This window comes from Rhineura floridana, chromosome 9, assembly GCF_030035675.1.
Source record: "Rhineura floridana isolate rRhiFlo1 chromosome 9, rRhiFlo1.hap2, whole genome shotgun sequence".
NCBI lineage: Eukaryota > Metazoa > Chordata > Lepidosauria > Squamata > Rhineuridae > Rhineura > Rhineura floridana.
This window is the reverse complement of record NC_084488.1, coordinates 24064198-24079153: the sequence shown is the minus strand read 5'-3', so window position 1 is coordinate 24079153 and position 14956 is coordinate 24064198. Positions and strand designations below refer to the sequence as shown.

Here is a 14956-nt window from a genome sequence, read left to right as displayed (position 1 = left end):
GGCAAAGGAGCAAAGGAGACTTACAACTAGCTTTTCATGTTGAATTCTCTGGAGGGTAACATTTTTGAAAGCTGGTTGAGTCAAACAAACTGCCAAAATGGTGGATGTGAAAGGGCAGCTGAAATGGGGAGATAAAAGTCAGGTTGCCCAATGCGTCCAAAGGAGTGAGGAAGAATTGGAGCCATTTGCCAAAATTTTGCTACACTTATTCAGCTTGTCAGGAAATGTCATTTCCCATGGGTCTTACGTTTTCTGCCTTTCTTATCAAGCCATATCAAACACCCATATAAACAGACTATTTAAGACCATCCATATGTATAATCTTTCTGAACTGATATAAGAAGTGCAGGAACACAAAGGTTGTCATCTGTTCATAATTTGATGGGTTGCTTATTTTAGGACACTTTTTTCTACTTGAAAAATATTTCTTTGTTGTCAAGAGCAAGTTCACACAAGAAACAAAATCCCAGAGGATAACAGCAAATTAAACTGGAAAGTGTATTTTGTCACTTTGATCAATTATTTTAATCAATAGGCCCTCTGTTGATAAACTTGGGGCCTACACTGACATCATATCACTTTGATCATGCATATAGGGTTCCTAGGTGTCTAGTTTTTGGCCAGAGACTCCCATTTTTAGGGGTCCTCTCCGGGTCTCCAGGTGACTCACCTTAATCTCTGGACTCTTAGCTTTCTTTTTTTAAAAAAAATAAGTTTCTAGGTGGTCTCGTTCAAACAATATAAACCAAAATGTCAGCCACCCCCCAGCAACATCTGTTAGTTGCTGTAGTTTCTGCTCTAATCCCTGCCCTTTCAGGTTTTTAGCTAAAAAATGAAGTCAGGGTCGTGATTGACAATAGCAAGAACGAAAACTCATTTCAGGTTCTGAAAACAGTTTCCTTTTCCTGCTTGTCTCACATTAGGAATTCAGTAAATATATAGCTTTCAGCAGCATAAAGAGTACTTTCTCTGTACAGGATTTGGACTTGTTTCTGAGCAAACATGCATAGGATTGCACTACAACAGATCACACAGCAGGATCTTGGTAGGCATAAAAGTGTACATGCAAGGTTTTCTTAATTACTTGCAAAAATGGTATATTATACTTTTTATTTTTCAAATAATTTTTGAACAGAAGTTTTAAAAGTGTACATGCTGCAGTGTTATACTTTTCTAATTAAGGAGTCAAACAAGTTTAAATTTTGCAGGACTGTGGAAGAGGGCAGCTTATTTGTCTTATTCGTAACCTGTTTTGAAATCCTTTCCAATATGAATTTTTTCTGGGAGTAAAGCTGCAATGCTAATTCCACATACTAGTAGCTGACCCCATTGAATTCAGTAGGACATTTGAATAGACATGGTTAGGATTGTGTTGAAAATGGGACTTTTGAGTGAACTTAGAAAAGAATTGTGTTGTAAATCTTTCTCTCCCCCTCCAATCCTTTTTTTTTTTAAGCAGGCAGGGCTTACTTAGGTGTCACTGCTTTTATTTGGCAGGAAACTAATACTTATTTTTTTAAAATAATGTTCTGCAATGGCCAACTGTTTGTGACAATAAACTGTTATTCACTAATAGGCAAAAAAACTTGCGTTTTAAGAATGTACCTATAGCCCACATATATTTCTACCAAACTTTAAAAAGAAGGGAAATTGGGCAGCTATAGTGAATGCACCAGGGGAGCAGGAGACCTGAACTCCTCTCTGAGATATTGTACTGCCCTACAAAGTTGTCAAAATGCAAACACAATTTGGGTTGGTCTTTCACAGTCCAATCCACTTGCTGTGTAGCTTGGAAGAATTTGGTAACATGTGCCTCTAAATAATAGCCCACAGACTGGAAGCGTTCAACATACATCCCAATTGCAAAGAAAGGGGATCAGGGAATGCAGTAATTATCGAACTATTGCCTTAATATCCCATGCAAGTAAAATAATGCTCAAGATTCTACAACAAAGGCTCTTACCATATATGGAGCGAGAAATGCCAGACGTCCAAGATGGATTTAGAAAGGGAAGAGGCACCAGAGATCATATTGCAAATATATGTTGGATAATGGAACGGACCAAGGAATTTCAGAAGGAAAGCCTTTGATTGTGTAGATATAAAAGAAATGGGGGTGCCACAGCATCTGATTGTCCTGATGCACAACCTATACTCTGGACAAGAGGCTGCTGTAAGGACAGAATATGGAGAAACCAACTGGTTCTCAATCGGAAATGGTGTGAGACAGGGGTGTATTTCATCACCCTATTTGTTTAATCTATATGCAGAACATATCATACGGAAAGCGGGATTGGACCAAGATGAAGGAGGTGTGAAAATTGGACAGAGAAATATCGATACCATACTCAGCAGAAACCAGTAATGATTTGAAATGAATGCTGATGAAAGTTAAAGAGGAAAGCACAAAAGCAGGACTGCAGCTGAACGTCAAGAACACTAAAACAGAAGAGTTATGTAACTTTAAAGTTAACAACGAGGACATCAAACTTGTCAAGGATTATCAATACCTTAGCACAGTCATTACCTAAAATGGAGACAATAGTCAAGAAATCAGAAGACGGCTAGGACTGGGGAGGGCATGTATTAGAGAACTAGAAAAGGTCCTCAAATGCAAAGATGTGTCACTGAACACTAATGTCAGGATCATTCAGACCATGGTATTCCTGATCTCTATGTATGGATGTGAAAGTTGGACAGTGAAAAAAGCGGATAAGAGAAAAATCTCATTTGAAATGGGGTGTTGGAAGAGAGCTTTGCGGATACCATGGACTGCGAATAAGACAAATAATTGGGTGTTAGAACAAATTAAACCAGAACTATCACTAGAAGCTAAAATGATGAAACTGAGATTATTATACTATATTATACATAATGAGAAGACATGATTCACTAGAAAAAACAGTAATGCTGGGAAAAACAGAAGGGAGCAGAAAAAGAGGAATACCAAACAAGAGATTTCATGAAGGAAGCTACAGACTTGAACTTACAATATCTGAACAGGGTGATTCACGACAGATGCTATTGGAGGTCGTTATAAGTCATAATTGACTTCAAGGCACATAACAACAACAAATCTAATCATGGGCAAAATAGAAGAAAGATTGGATATCGATGCAAATCCTAATATAAATTTGAAAAGGATTTTTTATCAGTGTGTTGATAAATTTTGGAAGAAATAAATTCAAGATTTAAAAATCACGAGGATTTGTTGATAGCCATATCGAGTGCAGATTCCGATTTGGATATTAATAAATTAATATTATTGGAAACACTCGGACTCGGCATTAAACTTCCATCTGTGGCAGAATTAAGTGTCATAAAATATTTTTAGAAAGGTCTGATAACAAGACAGTCTTTACGGCAGTGTATGAACAAAGGGTAGCTTTCAAAGACACCTACAAAATGTTAGCTGTGATAAAAACTTTTGGTTGCAGCACTGCAACAATGGAATCTACTTTTCCCATTCTTACTCATTTAGATCAACCTCAAAGATTGCCAATGCTACATGAAAGGTTAGCAAACTTAAATTTGTTAGCTTTTGAAACAGACCGAACGAAAAACATTGACATGAATCTTTTCTTAAAAGATTTCAATTCCAGTAAAAACAGAAGATTGCAATTATTTTAAATGAAAAATGTTTGTATAAATGTGAATTTTTGGTAATTTTTATGTTGTGATTATATGTTTACTATATTATTTTTTTATGTTATGTTAATGATATTGACATGTATATTAAAATTTTAAAATCATTACAGAAAGAAAAGAAATACTGCTTTTTTATTTTCAGCTAGACCCCCTTACAACATCATCCGCCCCCTCTACATTTTGCTCCTAGCTACAGGCCTGCTACAGTTATTTGTCTGAGAGTGCTATCTGTCCAGAAAGGATGTTGCCAGACTATACCGAATAGTAAATATTCTCCAGTAATTTTAGGATCCACATGAAATTGAATAATAATTATGAAACACTCAAAACAGTTTGGTTATAGAACAGTAAATAGATTTAATACATCCATTCTAAAAGATTTTTTTTCATTCTTAAAGATACCCCCAGTTTCCTGGACCAACGTGCAAGACTTGCATTAAAATGAACTGATTCACCTCACAAAGCTGTCACAGTGGCCAACCAGGTGTCTACAGGAAGCCCACAAGATCTCCTCTGACCTAAGAATTGTATTTGCAAAACCCTGTTGGCCTTGAAATTGGGCTGGCATTGGCATTGCTTACGCTGATTTAAAAGAGACAGCAAACATCTTGCACAACAGGCCTACCAACATGCTGAATCAGCATTTTGGAGCTATCACGTCCTGCCACAAATATTATTTTTCTCTCTTTGCTGCAGTTATCTTTTGCTCTCTGCTCTTCTTCTTGTCTCTTTCCCCATTCCTTCCATATGTCTCTTTTTGCCAATATCTTTCTGTTAGGATATCCTGTTTCAGATGAAAAGGAACCTTTGATTCTCTCTGTCTCCATCTCTCTCTCTCTCTTAAACACACACATTATGGCACCAAAAGACTTTCCGCAACTGTCATTTTACAAAATATAAAGGGAAAATTAAAATTAAAGGAAGCAAATTATTACAAAATGGAATCAAGAGTATTTCATAGAAACATAGAACCATAGAATTGTAGAACTGGAAGGGGCCTATAAGGCCATCAAGTTCAACCCCCTGCTCAACTCAGGGATCCAAATCAAAGCATACCCGACAGGTGGCTGCCAGCTTGCCTCTTGGATGCCTCCGGTGTTGGAGAGACCACCACCTCCCTAGGTAATTGGTACCATTGTCGTACTGCTCTAACAGTTAGGAAGTTTTTCCTGATGTTCAGTTGAAATCCTGCAACTTGAGCCCATTATTCCATGTCCTGCACTATGGGATAGTCGAGAAGAGATCCTGGCCATCCTCTTGAAAGATTGCCGTACAGAGGAGGGCCAGGATCTCTTCTCAGTTGTCCCAGAGTATTTTGTTTTATTATCCAAATGGCAATAAAATCCAACAATAGTCTTATATCATAATGTGCTAAGGATTTGGTGGTAGTGAAGCTTCTGAGATGGGCTGAGCTCATCTCTCCAACTGCAGTAAAGTCAGAGCTTGGAAAAGTTACTTTTTTAAACTACAACTCCCATCAGCCCCAGCCAGCATAGCCACTGGATTGGGCTGATGGGAGTTGTAGTTCAAAAAAGTAACTTTTCCAAGCTCTGAGTAAAGTATATGAAAACAGTACTGTGATGAGGGAGAATTAATACCAGGGAATCCCAGGACAGTGGCTGCATACACACTATTCATTTAAAGTACAGTGAAAGGACAATATTTTCCCCAAAGAATCCTGAGAACTGTAGTTTACCCCTCACAGAGTTACAATCATCAGCACCTTTAAAAAAAACTACAGTTCCCAGGATTCTTTGGGGAACATAACATGCCTTCAATGTGCTTTAAGTGTATGCTATGTGCAGTAGTGTAGTGGCAAATTCAGAAGTACAGGGTCTCTTCATGATAGTGACACCACACCCCCTCACAACCATGCCCCCTCACTCACATGCTTGTTCTCCATCATCATCTTCACACTCCTCAATCCTTTCTGTGTGCATCTTCTCCCACAATAACAGATGTCCCCAGGAGCCAATCATCATGAAGGGGGAGTGTGTTAGCTTCTGAGAAGAGCCTTCTCAATGGCTGACTCACCTCCTTTCACTCTGATTGGCTCTAATCAGCAGGAAACGACAAGGGAAGCATGTTAGAAGATTCTTGTCAGAGGCTAACACACTCCACTTTTATGCTGATTGGCTCATAGGACCCTGGAGACATAGGTATCCTGCTGGGACCCTGCTCCCCAAAACATAAGGGGTCTAAGATCCCCTGAGATCCCAGATGACTAAATCATTATATGTGTGCAGCCACTGTGTGTATAAAGGACATTTTCTTGCTATTGCTATTAAGATAGCTGTTGGAGTGACTGTATGAAAGGCTAAGGACATCAGTTGTGTGTGAGGATGGAAGGATTTGTCAGGTTTTGGTCTCTCTGTTTAATTTTTCCAATCTTAAATTCATTTCTCCAGATTTCTGCAGCAATTAGCGATTTTTTAAAAAAAATCCTTATGAAAATTATTCAGCTTTTTAGTGTGGATTTCTGCTAATAAACACATTTTTGTATGAAGTTTTGACTAATGTACACATTTGTTGAAAGCAATTTCTCCTAATATAACACATTTTTGTATGTTATTTTCACAAATATATTCATTGTTATACAAACTTTCCCTTTATGCATTTTTGTAAACATGGTTTGGTTGGAGGACTGCATTGCAAAATTCAGATAAATGCAAATTTCGAAGGATGTCCATGTTTTGGTTCTCATATTGTTTTGGAAAGTGCAGATTTGATAGATTCTGCTTTAAATGTGAATGGAATTGATTTTCTCCCCCACCCCATCCTAAAATAAGCTTTCTGAGCTTTTTTCATAAGAAGCTATATCTGTCCCTGGAGGAAGCCAGACAATACCTCTAAATGTCTATTCCAATAGGGCTGGGGCAACTATGTCCCCCCTTTGCAGGACCATTAATCCTCCATGAAAGGGTGGGGATGTTCAGCAACTTTTCGTTGGGGGTTGAAATTCTAAGACCGTTCAGGGTTAGTACACTTTTCTTACTCTCACTATTCTTTTGAAGAAACAGGATTCATTCCAATCAGATTCCATTTGATGTTAAAGAAGAGGCACACACCACCATGATCATAAGCAGGAACTTGAGATTGACCTCCAACCTGAGACTCCCTCCTTCATTAGGTTCTCCCTAAAACAGATGAGGAACTGTGAAGGACCAAGAACTCTCTGATCACTCCATAGCCACATGGAGCATTCTGCTCAGGAGTACTGCCTGGATGTTGGAAGTGGCCCCAAGGCTTTTTTCTTAAGTAACAATGAAGGGGGGGAAGGAGAGAAGCTTTTGGGCACATTGTATTCATTAAAATGTAATAACCTTATTATTTATTAATGTTTAATAGTTAAAGGGGAGGCCCCCTGAAAGGTGTTAAAATTTCACTCCCCCTGCAAAAAGGATTAGTTTGATCTATGGGTTCACTCCACCCCTATCAAATGGTTAAAAAAGCTGAGCCAAAATATTTAGCCCATTTTTAATTATAATACATACTTCTTCAGTCATGATGGGAAGACAGTGGAGGTACAAATCTCAAGAAATTTGAGAACAGAGGGATTAGGGAACCTTAAACACCAGGGCATTTTTAAAGGAATTGTTACTGGGTGTCCATTTTTTCATTCAAATGGCTTGCACATTGAAGCCTGTCTACTATATACAAACCCCAATGAGTGGATTGAGGTGAAAGTGGTTCAAATTTTTTATAAGGGAGTGAATAAAGCATTGCAAATGCATTTATACAAGTTACTAGCCTAAGCAAAATTCCTACCAGCCTGCCCACCCACCAGTAAATACATGAATTAAAAAGCAAAGTAATAATAATGATGTCTAAAACTCTAATTTCAGACCTTGGTTAAAAACACAAGTGTTCTGATATTACAAAAATATATTTGGGGATTATTATTATTTGTGGTTTTTCAGTAACTGAAAGAATGTATTAAAAATTGCATAATGCACAATAAAAACCAAGAACACTGAATCGGCTAATGCCAGAACTTTAAGATCACAAAAGGATTGCTCTGGGCTTAGACAGGACTAAAAATAATAAAAAATATTATTTCATATTTATATTTTGCAGTAAAACAGGAATGCTTTATCTTTCTGCAAAGGGTTTCTCTCCCCACCCTCGGCCCCCAGCATCTATCAAGAATCCTATCTGAATTTGTGTTCTTGGTTCATTGATTAAATGTTGTGTGCCATTTGTGTCTGCCAGGTGTCCAAAAGCTAGGACTGGGTGTCCATTTGGATATACAATTATTACTGAAAAAATGCCTTGCTAAACACAAAGAGGCTGTGAACTGCTTCTTATCTAATTATTCTATTTAGAATATTTAGAATATGTTTATGTTTGTTGAAGACAATTATGCCAATGTACAATTGCGATAAGCCAGGCTTGGCACTAGCCAAGAATCTCTCTCCCCAACTCTTTAGGATGCAGTGTTTGTTTAAAATGTTGATTGCTCTGCTTTCACCACAGACTGAACTCTATTTCCTGCTTCCTGGTAATTCTGTCAGAACAATAGCAAAGGCCATAGAAGGTGCTGTGTTGAGTCAGCTTCTTTTTCCATGAAGGTAACAATCAGTATACTAAAGTCGCTGGGAAGTTTGCCGCTGCCTTCAGTGCCAGTTCAAGTATACTGTGAAGACTTGTGCATATATAATGACAGGGGATTTGCTTCTGTGAAGCTGCTGATACTATTTTATGAAACTGGTGCAATCTTTCAGTAGTCGTTTCACCAAAACAACAAAAGTTGATTATATGCCAGATAGACTGCTGCCAAAATTAATTCAGTCACAATATCTTTTGTGGTGTTGTTCACATAGGTTGGAAAAGAAGGCCCTGCCTGGAAGAGGCAATAGAAGATAATGAATTCAGGAAATGACTGACTCAGCTACACAGTATGTACTCTTATCATACACTTGTTATTAAACATGTTTGGAGTGCCAAACATTAAACTTTGATGAGTGCACATTGAAAATGGACTGTTGAAGCTATGTAGTCCTAAGGTGTGATCAGGTCCAGACCCACCATTAGATAAAGTGAAGAAATCACCTCAGATGATGCTGAGGGGCAGGGACAGGTGGAGAGGTATTGGAAGACAGAACTGTGTGTGCCACACGGCCTCCCCCTCCAAGCTAGCCAAGTGCTGTCACATGCAATTGTTGAAGGAAGGTTCAACTGCCAGTCCAGTCGGCTTTTGTGAGTGAAATGGGGATGTGTATGCCATCTTATCCTTTGCCCCAGGCAGCCACCCCTCTCTGCAGCCTTATGCACATTTACTTAGGAGAACTGTCAATTTTGGCTTCTCTCAGTTTCTCATTTTTCCAATCTTAAATTCAGCTCTCCACATTCCCATATCAGTTTGCATTTAAAAAATAAATAAATGTCCTAATAAAAATTCCTCAGCATTGAGTGCAAATTTCTCCTAATATTCACATGTTTATATGCAATTTTGCCTAATACACACTTTTCCCCAGAGCACTTTCCCCTAGTACAATGCATTTTGGAATGTTATTTTCACTAATGTATACATTTTTATGTACACTTTGTCCTATATATGCATTTTTGTATACATTATTTGGCTAGAGAGATGCACTGCAAAATTCAGAGAAGTGCAAATTCTGAAGGATGCCTGCATTTTAGGTCGTGCATTGTTTTGGAAAGTGCAATTTATTTATTTATTTATTTATTTGCCAATTTATAACCCGCTTTCGTTCACTGAATTCAAAGCGGCGAACGACAATATAAATTCATACAATATAGATAAACTCATAAAATCAGGTAACAAATCCATTAAACAACAATTAAAAATTAATATTAAATAAAACAGTAACATTTACATATTAAAAGCTTGGTGAAATAAAAACGTTTTAACATGTCGACGAAAATCTAAAAGGGAATTAAATTAAATTAATTAAATTAAATTAGGCAGGTTCTCCTTTAAATATGACCTGAGTTGGACTTAGAAGTAAGCCTCACTGAACATGGCAAGACTTACTGCCAAGTAAAAATGGGTGGTGGATCAGAATTCATATTTTTCTGTAAATAATGATTTATTTATTACATTTGTATCCTGCCTTTCTTCTATCATTGAAAAGTATGTTGATATTCCAGGTTATCTCTCATCTAGGCACTGATCAGACCTGGACATGTTTAGTTTCAGCTAGGTGGCTGCATCATGTGCCTAGTTCAGATCATGCCCTGGTACTGTTTGATGACTGGCAGTGAAATATGTATATTGTCTCCACTGAGATGCATTATTTTAGGGAATTTCTATCTGTAGTGTGAGAACTGCAATGGCTCATTAACATAAGCAAATTCTCATTTAGTGTTTCAATCTTCAAGGGGATGAATATGCATTTGTGAGCCAGCGTTAAGCAAAGGTGATGGAATACATTATTTATTTGAACATGTATATTCCACCTTTCTATGATAAAATCAAACTCATGATGACTTTCAAATAAAAATATAACTCATGACAAAATTAACAATAGTCCTATCTTCTACCACCGACTCATCGTAACCTCCAAAAACACTGATAAATTCTGCAAAAGGATTCCAAAGGAATGGGGGTACCTGGTTCAGCCTTACTAACACATGTGATCAACTGCCTCTTACTTGTGTTGAATTCACCTTTCCTCTTCTTGTTCCTATTGAAGAAGAGTTGTGTGTGCCACTTGGTATCCTACCCCAACAACGTTGTTGGTCCGTTAAAATATATTAATGGAAGCAAAGCCCCATTTTGTTCTTCTTTTCACCTGCATTATGCTTATGAGTTTTTTAAAAATGTGCATCCCAGACAAGGAACTTGTCTAGATGTTTGTTCAGCAATTTTGGCTCTATAGATGATTTGGTGCCAAGTCTATGCTTGGTGTTCAGTAAATGATAAAGCTACAGATAATTGTGCCAGATACGTCTGACAGGAATGTGTTGTTTTTCCTCCCATGTGTAATGCCCTTCTTTCAAAATACCTTGCAGGGAAACTGTGAATTGTCCAAAAGAAATTGCAACACCTTTTAAACTTATTATCTGAGGATGCTATTTGGATGTCTCATTAGAATCGAGATAGACTGTAAAAAAACTATGCATAATATTTATAAATTTATGTGCACAAGCTTTTGCACAGATTGCTACACTAAGATGTGAGTCGGTTGGCAGTTAGTTGCGTGTAAAATGCCACATATGTCTGAAATGTATACTTCATTCAGAATATGTGGCATTCCGTTAAGTTCAATGGGATTTCAGAAACATGTTTTAATCCCTCCCATTGAAATTAGTAGACCATAAATATGATCTGGTTGGATTGTGCCTTATATTTGTAACATTCGAAAAAGGGATTTTAGGTTAGGGTGACTTGAGGCCTTAAGCACAACCTGCTTGGATAGTCTATATTGCACAAGCTTTATTGAGATGAATGAAATTTGCTGGGAATAGTTTGACTAGCAAATTAAGTTTTGATTAATGACAGACAGAAGAGGAGAGAGAACAATAACAATAAAGCAAATTTAGGTGTTAACAACTGTACTTTATTGGAGTTATGTATGTTATAATCTTAATATCTAACACTGTGACAGCCCATGTACTAAATCTCTGTTTAATAACTTTTTCTTTCTGTAATATCTCTGTAAATTTGCCATTTTAAAAAATGAAATAACGAAGAGTGGAATGAGAGCACAGGCTATTAAGGATGGGTGATGATGTGTTGTTGCCCGAACTCCTCCTGACTATAACCCGATTAAGCATTCCTAGTTGCAAGATGATAATTGTGCAGGGAGGGAGAAGTGGAATTGGGCTTCCTAACTACACCCACTCTGTCCCATCCTCTCACTAAATTGTCTGATCCATGTACTTCTCAGTCAAGGGCAACAGCTGCAGCAAGGAGCCTGCTCTAAGAGTATAGACTTCCTGTGCAATTTAGAACCCTAATCCAGCCAAAGTGAAGAACGTTAAGCTCCGTTAATTTCAGTGAGAGAGATGTGCAGCACACTGGTGCATCTTTACTATTGGATGTCTAACTATGTTCAGTGGTGTTTATTCTCAGGTAAGTGTGCATAACCACATGCTTAACTCTCCTAGGGAAATCAATGGGACCTGAGAGTGCTTCATATTGGTTGACTCATGCTCAAAGTTCTTTTGCAGCACCAAGAATATAACTTGTCTTTACAGAACTTTGCTTCACTTGGCCATATATATCCATATTTTTTCTTTTATTATAATCAAGTCTCTAAAGGTCATTTTTTCCCCAAAAAATAATAATACACTGTTTAGAAGTAGCTAAGAATGTCTGCATCACATTCACCCTCACACATGCACCCAGGGCTTTTTGTGTAACAGTATTCACTGGCATGGAGTACCCGCAGCTCTTTTATTGCTGCCTGTAGGAGCTATTTTGTGTTGGCACCCATGGCACTTTTATCAATATATGAGTACTGGCACCTCACTTCTTCTTTTTACCAGAAAAGCACTGCATGCACCCCCTTACCCTTAGCTCCTACAAATGTTGCTCTGGTCATGAAAATATAGTAGAATTTATCTTTATCAGAGCAGCTGTCAGCTGTTTGGAAAATACATTTTCCCATCCAGGCTTGTTCCCAGCAACAGTTGAGAGAAAGGAGATGAAGTAGGAAAGCAATCAAGTTCAAGTGGGTCACTTTCCTTGGATGTTAGAAACTGGCAGTAACAGACAGCATGCTGGGATGGCAGCAGTCATCCGATCTTCTGGCCACTGAGTAGCTGCTGCTTCCTCAGAAGGACAGGAAAAGGGGCAAGGTGCCAGAGAGTTTGGCATGGTGTAAATGTATATTTACATATATCCCCCTCTCCCTCCAAGCAGCAGCAGCAGTAGCAGCAGCAGCAACTCAGCTCTCAGGAGGTCAGGTGCGTGCCACTGCCTTACTGCACCCACACCATCGGCTACTGGAACGTGTTTCAGCATTGCAGTATCATCTTGGAATCAGCCAATATAAGGCATCTGTTGCAGAGGAGGAGGAAGACATCTCCTATGAGTTGATCAGGTGAGTAATAAAATGTTTTTGCAGATGTAGGTGCTGTTGTTGCTCCACCCTGAGGAAATGCACTAAGAAAAACATGGGCCTGAAATTAGCTTGGACTGACACACCTTGGTAGGTAGGGCATTAGGGCTGAGCTGGGCACACCCAGTTCATCCTAGATCTGCTTAGGCCTATCTTTCACTGAGGCTGTCAACTTGTATTTGGGCTATACCACATTAGTTCAGACAGCAGGTCACATGACTGAATACTGCTCCATAAAAAAAATCTCCCCCATAGAAAGCTAGTATATCAAGAAGAACAGTTCTAGCATACCATGCTCCCTTAACATGCTAACTTTCTAGAGGGTGTTCTGTTTTATGCTGAAAAGATTCAGTCATGTCAGCTTCCATTTCTAGTTTGAAGCTGTGACAACTAAGCCTTATTAGTTGGTGCTACCTTAACCATTTCTTTATTTTGTTTACATTCACAGTTCGTATTCGTTGCACCACATTTTTTCAGTATATCCCGATAGGCTTAAACCCTGTCATAGCTTAACATTTGTAACAGCTGTCAAAACTAAAATTTGAATATTAATAGCATTCATAAATTAATTTAATGCAACTCCATTTTACATAAAGCGTGGGGCCCATCTCTGTGGGATAATTCTGGTCTGCATTTGGGTGATTTTATGGTTGTTATGTTTAAAAACGGTTAATTGTTTTTACTGCTAATTTAAATATTAGAATGTTAATATTGTATAGTATTGATTTGTTGTAACCTGTCTTGGAAGAGTACAAACCTAAAAGGTGGGTTAGGAATCTGTTAAATAAAATAATAAGATGTGGATGGCACAAAGAAAAGCCTGGATGCTTTATAGGATATCTGCAGTTTAAAAATCTCTGCCAATGGCAGTGTCTATGGGGCTGTTACCCTGCTATGGCTAACAATGGAATAATAGTCAGCTGGTTTGATTGTTTATAAGGGAAATGATTGAAAGGGCTAGGGAATCTTACATTTCTAATGGCCCAGTCTTCAGTACTGATTGATATGTGGCCTTCTCAATGTGGCAGTGTTTGTGCTTAAGTGCCCTATTTGCCAGTGGTGTTATTTGGTGCAGGCATCTGCCATCCCATCCTCCGTGTTTCAGACCACCTCTGATGGTCTTTAGCAGTCCCTGTTTCTAAACTAGTTCTACCCATATAAGCAGTATTTACTACAGGTTCCTAGCAAAAGCACATATGCTTTTGCTTAAAAGATGGTGACCAGTGACAGTAGGACCAGCATAAGACATTTTGCTGCCTGAGGTGAAGGACAAGATGGCATTTCCACCATTTCATGCACAAAAGCTGACCAAACTGGCAGTTGACTCTTCAACAGTGGCAATAGAACAGAGTCCTCCACCACCCCTGAGAGCAGCAGGCTAGGTTAGGGGGGACAGGCGGGCCACTTGCCTCACATGGCAATATCTGCCCCTCAGCATCTGCCGCCTGAGGTGACTGCCTCACTCTGCCAACAACTTCCAAGCATGTGAACTGCCTCATGAGAAGCACAGCATGTAAATGAGGATGGAGTATATTGCCTGCTTTGCCAGCATTACTACAAGAAGTTAAATAAGTTAGTTTTTAAGGAATCTGTACATTTTTACAGGAAGAGAGCCTTCTCCTTTCCCACTAATAATTTCCTCTCTCTCTCTCTCTCTCTCTCTAATGGTAAACAATTTTGATAGATTGTCATTACTAGAGGTGGACAAATATTAAATCAATTTGCTACTGGGAAGCACTGTTCTGCTGTGTAACTCATTCAAGCTGTTTTAATTTTAAACTCTGAAAACTTTAGGAGGTTTTCTGTTTTGTTTTTTGCAGGGTGTGGAGGGTGGGAATTGCATTTGAAAAGATATAAAGACCAGACAGAGATAAGCAAAGGTGATTATGGCAACATTTCATGGGAGGATGTGATATGCATAGTAACTTCATTTCTCAGTTTCATATTGTAATCACGGCTCTTATCTGTGAATATATCATATTTTAATAAAAAGTCAGTGACTAATTCCACCAAATTTGTTCTACAGAGTGCCTTACTAAACAAGCGTCCTGGTTTTTATTGCATATGAATATTCAAGATCTACTTTTGCAGCTGAATGACTCTTAGCTTCAGCCAAATGTGTACTCCATAGTGTGAGAACACAGAAAGGTAGGAAGTGTTACCATGTCAAACAAAGAAAGTAGCAAGCTTATGTCAATGATTCTGCCCTCTGTGTCACAAGAAATGATGAGCAAAACAGGACTCGAACTTCCTGTTCTTACACTGACTCCCAAGCA

The 14956-nt window shown here is 38.4% G+C and overlaps 1 long non-coding RNA gene across 1 annotated transcript in view; it reads left to right on the top strand.

Moving 5' to 3' along the window:
* Positions 1–4693, top strand: part of LOC133364021 (uncharacterized) — a 30735-nt gene extending 26042 nt beyond the window's left edge. The window contains exon 3 of the long non-coding RNA XR_009757807.1: positions 4047–4693. This is a non-coding gene — a long non-coding RNA (uncharacterized LOC133364021). The remainder of the gene's footprint in view (positions 1–4046) is intronic.
* The last annotated feature ends 10263 nt before the right edge of the window (positions 4694–14956 follow it).